The sequence below is a fragment of the Puma concolor genome, chromosome B3 (genome assembly GCF_028749965.1).
Source record: "Puma concolor isolate L17-30 chromosome B3, mPumCon1.1.hap2, whole genome shotgun sequence".
In the NCBI taxonomy this organism is placed as follows: Eukaryota; Metazoa; Chordata; class Mammalia; order Carnivora; family Felidae; genus Puma; species Puma concolor.
In genome coordinates this window covers 91,276,553-91,289,107 of record NC_141672.1, presented here as the reverse complement: position 1 = coordinate 91,289,107, position 12,555 = coordinate 91,276,553, and positions in this window count along the sequence as shown.

Here is a 12,555-nt window from a genome sequence, read left to right as displayed (position 1 = left end):
AATCTCAAATAAACAACCTAACTTTATACCTCAAGGGAAAAGAAAAAGAATAACATACTAAGCCCAAATGTAGTAGGAAATAAAATAAATATCAAAGATTTAAAAGAAATAAATGATATAAGACCCAGAAAAAAAATTTTAAAGATGAATGAAATGAAGAGTTGGCTTTTTGAAAAGATAAACAAAATTGACAAATCCTTTGCTAGACTAAGAAAAAACAAAACTCAAATAACTAAAATCAGAAATGAAAGAGGAGACATTACAACTGATATTATAGAAATATAATGAATCAAGGGATTACTAGGAACATTTATTTGTCAACATATAAATGGACAACCTAGAAAGAAATGAATAAATTCCTAGGCATACAACTTGCTAAGAGTAAACCATAAATAGAAAATCTAAACATATTTGAAACCAGATGGTTTCACTGGTAAATTTTACCAAACATTAAAAAAATTAAAACTAATCCTTTTCAAACTCTTTCAAAAAACTGAGGAGGCAGGAACACTTCCAAATGCATTTTATGTGACTACCATTACCCTGATATCAAAGCCAAACAAGGATGTTACAAGAAAAGAAAATTACAGGCCAATATCCCTGATGAACATAGATACAAACATACTCATCAAAATAATAGTACATTAAATTCAACAATACACTGAAAAGTTCCTACACTATTTTCAAGTGGAATTTACCCCAGGGATTCAAGGATGGTTAAACATCTGCAAATCAATCAATATGATACACCACATTAACAAAATAAAGGACAAAATTCATGTGATCATCTCAACAGATGCAGAGAAAGCTTTGACAAAATTCAAAATCTATTTGTGATAAAAACTCCACAAAGTGAGCAGAGAAGAAACATGCTTGAGCATAATGAAAGCCACATATGACAAACCCACAGCCAACATCATATTCAATGGTGCAAAACTGAAAGATTTTCCTCTAAGAAGAAGAACAAGGCAAGAATGCCCACTTTTACTACTTTTACTCAGTTGGAACTCATACACAGCAATTAGGCAAGAAATAGAAACAAAACACATCCAAAAAAGAAAGGAAGAAGTAAAATTGTCTCTATGTGCAGATGACATAATGTTATATACAGACAATTTTAAAGAATTCATGAAAAACAAAATAAATAACATGAATTAATAAATGAATTAATAAATGAATTCAGTAAAGTTGCAGAACCCAAAATTAATACACAAAATTTGGTTGCATTTTCATGTACTAATAATGAACTGTCAAAAAGGAAAAATTAAGAAAACAGTCCCATTTACAATTGCATCCAAAAAATAATAACCAAGGAGGTGAAAGATCTCTACACTGAAAACCATAAAACACTGATGAAAGAAACTGAAGAAAACACAAATAAATGGAAAGATATTCTGTGCTCATGGATTAGAAGAATTAATATTGTTAAAATGTCCATACTATCCAAAAGCAACCTACAGATCCAATGCAATCTCTATGAAAAATCCAAAGGCTTTTCACAGTAGAAAAAACAATCCTAAAATACATATGGAGACAAAAAACAACAACAACAACAACAACAACAAAAAACAAAGACAATACTGAACTTACGCCATATACAAAAATCAGCTAATAATGAATTAAAGACTAAATGTAGGGCCTGAATCTATAAAACTGTTAAAAGAAAACAGAGGGAAAACTTTGTTTACATTAGTCTGTCAATGATTTTTTTTGGATATAACCCCAAAGGCACAAGGAACAAAAGCAAAAATAGACAAATGGGATTGCATCAAACTAAAAATCTTCTAAATAGCAAAGGAAAAAAATCAACAGTGTGAAAGGACAACCTACAAAATGGGAAAACATATTTGCAAAGCATACTTCTGACAAGGAGTTAATATCCAAAATATATAGGGCACTCAAACAAATCAACGCAAAGAAGCAACCTGCATTAAAAATTTAGCCAAAGACCTGAATAGACATTTTTCAAAGGAAGACATACAATAGCCAACAGTTAAAATAAAAAAAGCTCAATATCACCAATCATCAAGGGAATACAAATCAAAACCACAATAGAATATCACCTCACACCTGTTAAAATGACTATTATAAAAAAGACAAAAGATAAAAAGTGGCCAGAATGTGAAGAAAAGGGAACACTTGTATACTGTTGATGGGAATGTAAACTGGTACAGCCAATATCAAAACAGTTTGCAGGTCCCCCCAAATTAAAATTAGAACGACCACATGCTCTAGCAATCCCAATTCTGAGTATATACCCCCAGAAAATGATACCATTATCTCAAAGTGGTAACTTCACTCCCATGTTCTTTGCAGCATTATTCACAATAACCAAGATATGAAAGCAACCTAAATGTCAACCTATGTATAGATAAAGAAGCTGTGGTATATATAATGGAATAAAACTCAGCCATGAAAAATATGGAAACCCTGTCATTTGAAACCACATGGATGAACCTGGAGGATGTTATGCTAAGTGAAATAAGCCAGACAGAAAAAGGAAAATACTGTATGATCACATTTACATACATTTACATATAGATTCTAAAATTTTTTTAATATTTTTATTTATTTTTGAAGGAGAGAAAGAGAGAGATTCTAAAAAAAGAAAAATGTTTTAAAAGTCTGACTCATAGAAGCAGAGAGTAGAACAGTGGTAACAAGGAGCTGGGGATAGGGTGCAGGGTGAGTGGGAATGGCAACTATGTGAGGAGATGATATGTTAATTAGCTTGATTGTTATATATTATATATATATATATATCATGATTAATATATATGCCATGATATATATAGCTATGTTGTCATGTTTTACACCTTAAATACATACGATTTTTATTAAAAATAAATTTTATAGGGGCACCTGGGTGGCTCAGTCAGTTGAGCGTCCGACTTTGGCTCAGGTCATGATCTCGTGGTCTGTGAGTTTGAGCCCTGCATCAGGCTCTGTGCTGACAGCTCAGAGCCTGGAGCCTGATTCAGATTCTGTGTCTCCCTCTCTCTCTGCCCCTCCCCCGCTCATGCTCTGTCTCTCTCTCTCTGTCAAAAATAAATAAAATATAAAAAAAATAAAAATAAAATAAGTTTTATATTATAAAGCATGCTAAGATTCTATGCAGCATTTCAAAAGGAAAATTAGTGTGTGTGACATTAATTTTTCATATTTTCAGTAGATAATAAAACCTTTCATATCTCAAAAAGAAGAGGAAGAAGAGTATTTTATACTAGGACATTGGAAGAGATCAATTGCACTGATGCTCTGCACAAAGATAATGAAAAGTGAGGACACTGAAATGTAAGGTTATGGATCAGAAGGTATTCTTTGTTAGATTTCAGAGAGGCTTTATCTTGTACAGTGAGAGAGCAGAAGGAAGACCAAACTCAGGATTTAATAGTCAAAATCACAGAGCTTCAAGACTGAATATTTTGAACAAGAAGTAGATCTGTTGGGAATGCCTAGGACACGTGGTATGAGGACAGCTTGGTGGATGGACCTAAAAGCTTGACCCATCAGACTTCTCTGAACCTCAGAATTTGCAGATGTGCCCTTTCTTCCTAATAAGAGTTAATAATCCCTTCATGTAGGAAGGTACTTCAGACTAGTTACTGAGAAGGCAACAGAGGGCCCTCTCAGAAATTACTGTAACCTCCTTTTCCTAGCTGAGCCTGATAAGGGAGGAAAGGAATAATATCTTCAGTGAAGCTGTAAGAATTAACCAAATTATATTGACTGAGCCAAGTACATAAAAATGGACCTATATTTTAAGAAAGTTTTATCAACGGGGCTAGAACATAAGACAGGATAAAGAAGAGTTTATTTACTCAGGGAGCACTCTCTCAGGATATGAGATATATACCTTTACAAGAACCATGGGGAATGGTGTAAAAGGCTGCTAGAGAGTCATCTACAAATATGGAGAAAATGATGATCCAAAGTGAGTGAAGTTGCAACATCTGAGTTTCCATGCAGATTGTGGAGGAAACAAGTAGAAGGCTCAGACCAACTGGAAACATTGTGCTTGTAATTAAAAATACTGTGTTTTGTTCTTAAAAATTAGTTAAGAGAGTAAATATCATGTTAAGAGTTCTTAACACAATAAAATAAAATAAATTAAACAATACAAAAAGAAGTAGAAGGCTCAGGAGAGTGGACATGGCTGGAATGAACTTACCATACGAGACCAAAAGACCCACCAGGAAATTATGTTGCTTGAGAAAAATGAAAAGGCATACTATTCACCAAGGCCATCAGGAATGTGCTAGTGAGGAGACACTAACTCACATAGAATTTCAGCCAGGGTTGACAGGAGAGGTTGCCAAATGGACAGCAATGGGGGAGAAAGGGCCCCAAAGCAATAGAGACTAGTTAGCAACACACTTAACTTCCAGAACCCAGGAGATTTAAATTATAACAACAATAAGCAACTTCAGAGTGATAGCCAAAGAGGCTTGACCTACAGAAGGTTGTAAAGATGGTTAGTAGTACATACTTCCCAGCAGGAAAAAATGGATGGACACCCAATAAGAATACTGCTTGAAAAATACACAATCAAAATGAGAAGGAAGAAAGAATGGATAATTAGAAAACTAAGAATGACTATCCCAATAAAAATTTTAAATCCTTTGTCCAATTCTCAGACTTAGGCCAGTTTTCAGATCCATAACCTTATGACTAAAGTAGTAGCCAGGTCAACAGAACAAAGGACCCTGAAATATCACAGCAAGTTTATGCTATAATAGTTCCCCGAGCCTATTCCCAAGGATTGAACATCATTTACTCAAGTAACTGCATAATGGAGAAAGTAGAATTAATTCTCTGACAACTCAAAATCTATGACTTGTGGTCATCAAAGTGTCTTTGACATCCAACCCTGAAGTACTTTCATGGTCGCCAGTTTTAATGGGAGCATAAAGGCGATAAGTAATAAATTGAGTCCTGGCAAATTCAGCTTATAATGAGTCTACCAGATCCATGGACCAATTTGGTGGTCATTTGCTAGTTACCTACTATATAATTGAAATTGAGATACTTGACAGTTGATGTACCCTCACATTGTTCTTTGACATTTCCCACTATTGTATTTGTTTCACACAGGCCATGTGGAAGTGTCTGAAACTCTTTCCAACTCCTTGGCCAATATAGTAAATCAAAATAATATCACATTTCAGGGGGAGGGGGTATGATAGGATTAGTTTCAGGATTTAGAATGTAAAAGATGAAAGGGTGGTGGTTTCTATCATATCTCTCTTTTATTCCCTTATATCCTCCTACAGACTCCAATGGACATAAATGCATCTTAGAGACTACTTCAAGTTCAGTCAACTGGTAGTCTCAATCATATTTTCCATGCTGGTCATGGTGTTACTGCTACAGCAGTTACCTGATAGTCAGCTATTGCTTTGGAAATGGGTTATTTTCTATCCTAACAAAGAATAAAGACCATTACTCACAAACCAAGCAACATAATCCATCACATTAACAATAGAAAGGATAAAAACCATACGATCATTTCAATAGATGCAACAAAAGCATTTCACAAAGTATAACATCCATTCATGATAAAAATTCTCAACAAAGTAGGGATAAGAGGGAAAATACCTCAACAAAATAAAGGCCATATATGAAAAACCCACAGCTAACATCATGCTTCATGTGAAAAACTGAGAGCTTTTCCTTTAAGATCAGGAACAAGAAAAGGATGTCTACTCTCACCACTTTCATTCAACATAGTACTAGGAGTCATAGCCATAGCAATCAGACAAGAAAAATAAATAGCATCCAATTGGTAAGGAAGAAATAAAACTTCCACTATTTTCAGACAACATGATACTACACATAGAAAACCCAAAAGACTCAATGAAAAAACTACTAGAACTGATAAATGAATTTAGTAAGGTCACATGATACAGAATCAATATACAGAAATCTGTTGCATTGCTATACACTAATAACAAAGTAGCACACAGAGAGATTAAGAAAACAATCCCAAGTGCATTGCACCAAAAATAATAAAATACCTAGGAGTAAACTTATTAACCAAGGAGGTAAAAAACCTGTGCTCCCAAAACTATATACGATTGATGAAAGACAATTTAGATGATAAAATGGGAAGATATACCAGTCTCATGTACTGGAAGAACAAATATTGTTAAAATGTCCATACTAACCAAATAAGTCTATAGATTTAATGCAACTCCTGTCAAAATACCAGCAACATTTTTCACAGAAATAGTACAAACAATCCTAAAATTTGTATGGAATCACAGAAGATATCAAATAGCCAAAACAAACTTTAAAAAGAAAAACAAACCAAAGGTATCACAATTCCAGATTTCAATATATACTACAAAGCTATAGTAATCAAAACTGTGCAGTACTGGCACAAAAATAGACACATAGATCAAAGGAACAGAATAGGGAGTCCACAATAAACCCATGTTTTATAGTCCATTAATGTACAACAAAGGAAGCAGTTGAAGCAGGGAAAAGGCAGTATCTTCAACAAATGGTAGTGGGAAAACTGGACAGAAACATGCAAAAGAATGAAACTGGACCACTTTTTTATACCATACACATCAATAAACACAAAATAGATTAAAGACCTAAATGTGAGATTTGAAACCATAAAATTCCTAGAATAAACATGGGCAGTGTTTTTTTTACATCAGCTGCGGAAACATTTTTTAGATATCTCTCTACTTGCAAGGAAAACAAAAGGAAAATTACATTATTGGGACTATGCCAAAATGAAAATCTTTTGCACAGTGAAGGAAACTGTCAACAAAACAAAAATTCAACCTACTGAATGGGAGAAGATGACATATCTGATAATGGATTAATATCCAAAATATATAAAGAACTTATACAACACAACACCAAAGAAATATTTGATTTAAAAAATGGCAGAGGACCTGAATAGACATTTTTCCAGAGAAGATATACAGACGGCCTACAGACACATGAAGATACTCAATATCAAAATTACAAAGAAGATGGTAAAGTAGGAGAACCCTAAGCTCAATTTGCTCCCATTGATACAATTAAATAACACCTACATCAGTGTAAATAGCCTGTAAAACAACTCAGAACAAATTAAAGACACTAGTCACCTAAAGAAGCTAGAAAGAGAAGAATAAACAAAACCCAAACCCAGGAGACAGGAAGAAATAAAGATTAGAGCAGAAATAATAAAAAAAATAACAGCATGTAAAAAACCAATAGAACAGATCAATGAAACCAGAGGTAGTTCTTTGAAAAGATCAACAAAATTATTAACCTTTAGCCAGATTCATCAGAGGAAGGGGAAGACTCAAACATAATCAGAAATGAAGGAGGAGAAATAATAGGTGACACCACAGAAATACAAAGGATGATAAGAAAATATTATGAAAAAATATATGCCAAAAAACTAGGCAAGATACAATAAATGGATAAATTCCTAGAAATATATAACCTCCCAAAACTGAATCTGGAAGAAATAGAAAATTTGACAACCGATTACCAGCAATCAAATTGAATCAGTAATCAAAAAATTCCCAACAAACAAAAGTCCAAGACCAGATAGATGTCTTCACAGGTGAATTCTACCAAACATTCAGAGAGTTAATACTACCATTCTCAATGTATTCCTAACATTGAAGAGGAAGGAAAGCTTCCAAATGTATTCTATGAGGTCAGAACTACCATTATATCAAGACCAGATAAAGACACTATGGGAAAGAAAGAAAGAAAGAAAGAAAGAAAGAAAGAAAGAAAGAAAGAAAGAAAGGAAGGAAGGAAGGAAGGAAGGAAGGAAGGAAGGAAGGAAGGAAGGAAACTAAGGCCAATATCTCTGATGAACATAGATGCAAATATCCTCAACAAAATATTAGCAAACCAAATCCAACGATTCATTTTAAAAATCATTCACTAGGATCAACTGGGATTTATTTCTGGGATGCAAAGGTGGTTCTATATTCACATTTCAATCAACATGATATATCACATCAATAATAGAAAAGATAAAAACCATATGGTCATTTCAATAGATGCAACAAAAGCATTTCACAAAGTACAATATCCATTCATGATAAAACCCTTGACAAAGTAAGTTTAGAGGGAACATACCTGAACATAATAAAGGCCATATATCAACAACCCACAGTTAACATCATCCTCAACAGTGAAAAACTGAGCGCTTTTCCTCTAAGGAAGAAGACAAGAATGTCCACTGTCACCACTTTCACTCACACAGTACTGGAAGTCACAGTCACAGTTAATTACACAAGAAAGATGAATAAAAGACAACCAAACATGTAAGGAAGAAGCAAAACTTGCACTATTTGTAGATGGCATGATACTATATAGAGAAAACTCTAGGGGTGCCTGGGTGGCTCCATCGGTTAAGCGTCTGACTTCAGCTCAGGTCATGATCTCACAGTTCGTGGTTCAAGCCCTGCATCAGACTCTCTGCTGTCAGTGCAGAGCTTTCTTTGGACCCTCTGGCTCCCTATCTCTCTTTGCCCCTCCCCCCACTCTCCCTCTCTGTCTAAAGTAAACAAACATTTAAAAAAAAAAAGGAAAACTCTACGCCAATAAAAAAACTACTACAACTAGCAAATGAATTCAGTAAGGTCACTGGATACAAACCAAACATGCAGAAATTTGTTGTATTTCGATACACTACTAATGAAGTAGCTAAAAGAAAATTCAAGAAAACAACCCCACTTTTTGGACCAAAAATAAAATAGTATCTAGGAATAAACTTAACCAACGATGTGAAAGACCTGTACTCCAAAAATTAAAAAACACTGATGAAATAAATACAAAACAATACAAATGGAAAGATATTTCATGCTTATGGATTAGGAGAACAAATACTATTAAGATGCCCATGGAGCAAAGATGCCAAAGAACAAAACTGGAGGTATCACAATCCCAGATGTCAAGATATACTACAAACATGTAGTCATTTAAAGAGTATGGTACTAGCAGGAAAATAGACACATTGATTAATGGAACAGAACAGAAAATCCAGAAACAAATCCACAATTACATGGTCACTTAATCTTCAGCAAAGGAGGCAAGAACATGCAATGGGATAGAGACAATCTCTTCAACAAATGGTGTTGGACAGCTACATGCAAATCAAGGAACTGGACCATTTCCTACATCATACACAAAGAATGAACTCAAAATGAATTAAGGACCGATATATGAGACCTGAAACCATAAAAAAACCTAGAAGAGAACATAGCCAGTAATGTTTCTGATACTTGCCATAGCAACATTTTTCTAGATATGTCTCTTGAGGCAAGGGAAACAAAAGCAAAAATAAACAACTAGGACTACATCCAAATAAATGATTTCCGCACAGAAAAAGAAACAATCAACAAAACTAAAGGCAACTTCTTTGCTGGGAGAAGATATTTGCAAATGACATGTCTAAAAAAGGGTTAGTATCCAAAATATATAAAGAACTGATGAAACTGAAACCAAATAATCCAATTAAAAATGGGCAGAAGACATAAACAGACATTTCTCCAAAGAAGACATACAGGTAGCCAAGAGACACATGAAAAGTTGCTCAACATCACTAACCATCAGGGAAATGAAAACCAAAACCACAATGAGATATCACCTCACACCTGTCAAAATGGCTAAAATAAAAAACACAAGAAACAACAAGTGTTGGCAAGGATGTGGAGAAAAAGAAACCCTTGCGCACTGTTGGTGGGAATGCAAACTGGTGCAGCCCTGGAAAACAGTATGGCAGGTTCCTCAAAAAAATAAAAATAGAATTACCTTATGATCCATAATTCCACTACTGGGTATTTACCTAAAGGAAATGAAAACGCTAACTCGAAAATATATATGCACCCCTATGTTTATAGCAGCATTATTTATAATAGCCAAATTAACAGAAACAACCCAAGTGTCCATTGATAGATGAATGGATAAAGATGTGTGGATGTGTGTGTGTGTGTGTGTGTGTGTGTGTGTGTTTGTGTGTATGTGTAACCCAGACATAAAAAAAAATGAAATCATGCCATTTTCAACAAAATGGATGCATATAGATGTTATTATGCTAAGTCAAATATTTCAGACAAAGAAAGACAAACACCATTTGATTACACTCATGTAGCATTTAAGACACAAAACAAATAAACAAAGACAAAGAAAGCAGACTCTTAAATACAGAGAACTGGTGGTTTCCGGGGGTAGGGGTGAGGGGTGTTGGGGGAAAGAGGGCAGTAGGTTAAGGGGATTAAAAGTACACTTATTTTGATGAGCACTGAAAAACATACAGAACTGTTTAATCATTATAATGTATACCTGAAACTAACACTGCATGTTAATTAAAAAAAAAAAAAAAAGAATGAGTGCCAGACACAGTTTGCATTCACATGCAATAGATAACCATATACTTTCATAATAGAGGATCTGGGGTTTTTTGAACAAGGATAAGCCTTCTGAAGGAAAGAATTAAGCATATTTTGCCAAACATATCATAGCATGTTCCTGGAACTTGATATAAATGCAGTGTTTTACCAAGGGACACCTAGAGCCTGTGCATTCAGAAGTGTTCCTAATGAGTTGGATCTTGCCAAAATCATCTAAGTCATAAAACATGATAGTTTCATAATTAATATATAGCAATGTGTAACTGGCACATTCAAAACCAAGCATATGCAGGACCAAGGACACATGCAAATATCATGAGCAGATAGCCCAGTCTTCTTGTGTCACCCATCACAGCTCAAATCTATGGTTTCAAGGGTATGCTGTTTAACAAGCTAAAGAAAGAAGGAAAATTCTGAACTTGACTTATGAGTGGGTGCAAAACAAAACAAAACAAACTTGGTATTTCACTAAAGAATGTCCCAGGAAAACAGTAGAAATAGAGTAGAAAATCCTTCCAATGAGCAAAACTTTAGAGAGAATACCCGGCATCTACTTTGTGTGGAAAGTGAAGTGGCCCAATTTTAGAATATATGTAGGATAAAAGATCAGAAGATCAAATAAGTCTAGAAAAGAGATATTTAGATGGATGTATATAAATGGGCACAGAATTAAATTTTTATACATATTTATGCCCACCAGAAAGAATTCATGCTTAAAAAGGCACAATTACATAGACAAAATAACTCAGCCAGTTGATAGCTAGCTTTTGTCAGCAGCCACCCAATGGTATCATGATGAGAATGTGAATGAAGTGACCGCGGTGGCAGAAAAAGAAGTTATGTTTGGACCTATTAGCATAGGCTTTTACTTACTAAGATTGTTATCACCTCTGCCAGATATCCAACCTATCAGTAACAGAAAACTAAAACTAACCTTTAATATGGTACTAGTCCTTGAGAGACCAATTGGACACTTGGCAACAAGTTGATTAAAGTAGGCCACTGATGTCTTAGAAAGCTTATTGATTTGTGTTTATATGGAACATACATCTATTCCAGGAAAATTTGACCTTCCTAACCATATAACCTTGCTACCATCAGTTTCCAGGGATTTACACAGCACCTAATCCATAGTCACAGAATCCCACACAACATAGCATCTAGTCAATGGGAATACTTCACAGAAGATTGCAGGTGTGGGCCATTTCCATAAGATCCATTGTTCATATCACATCCTACAACAACCCTAAAGCTGCTGCCCTGGTAAAATATTGAATATTTTGGAAAATATTTGATACAGCTGAAGCACAAGTTCAGAGGCAATACTTGGAGAGGATATACTCCTCCTCTTTGACATCATATCTGCAATAAGAAGTATATATAGGCCCTGGGACCAAAAGGTGAAAACAGAAATGGTTCTACTTATTCCAATAATCCACTTGGGCACTTTGTGCTTTTAATCCTCATAGTTTTCAGCTTATCAGGGTTAGACTGCTTTCCACAGAAGATGCACACTTCCCAGGCTGCTCAGCAAGAATTCCACTGCACTAGAAGATAGAGCTGAGCACTTTGGAAGGTTTTTTTTTTTTTTTTTTTTTTGCCAATAGATAAGCAGGCAAGTAAATAGGAGTCACCAATGGCACAGAGAGAAGTAGGAATAATCGATCCTGATAAGCAGAATGAGATGAGCTTTATTTTACTCAACAGAGGCAGGGAGTAATATGTATAGAACTTAGGTGATTCATGTGGGCACTTCTTGGTATTCCTTACTATCTTAGTTTGGGCTACTACAACAAAATATCATCAACTGGGTGCCTTAAACAACAAACTTTACTTCTCCCAGTTCTAGAGGCTGGTAAGTCTAATATCAAGGAGCTGATCCAATAGGTTCCTGGTGATATCATTCTTCCTGGCTTGTGGATGGCTGCCGTCTTTCTGTGCCCTCACATCGTGGAGAGAGAGCAAGTTTTCTGGTATCTCTTTTTATAAGGGCACTAATTCCATGATGAGGGCCCCACCTTCATGACCCCATTACCTCCAAAGGCCCTACACCTAGATACTATCTCATTAGGGGTTAGGGCTTTAACATATGAATTTTAGGGGGGTACATTTAGTTCATAACAGTTACCTAATTATGACAGTAAATGGAGGTAATATAGCAACACTAGCCTGA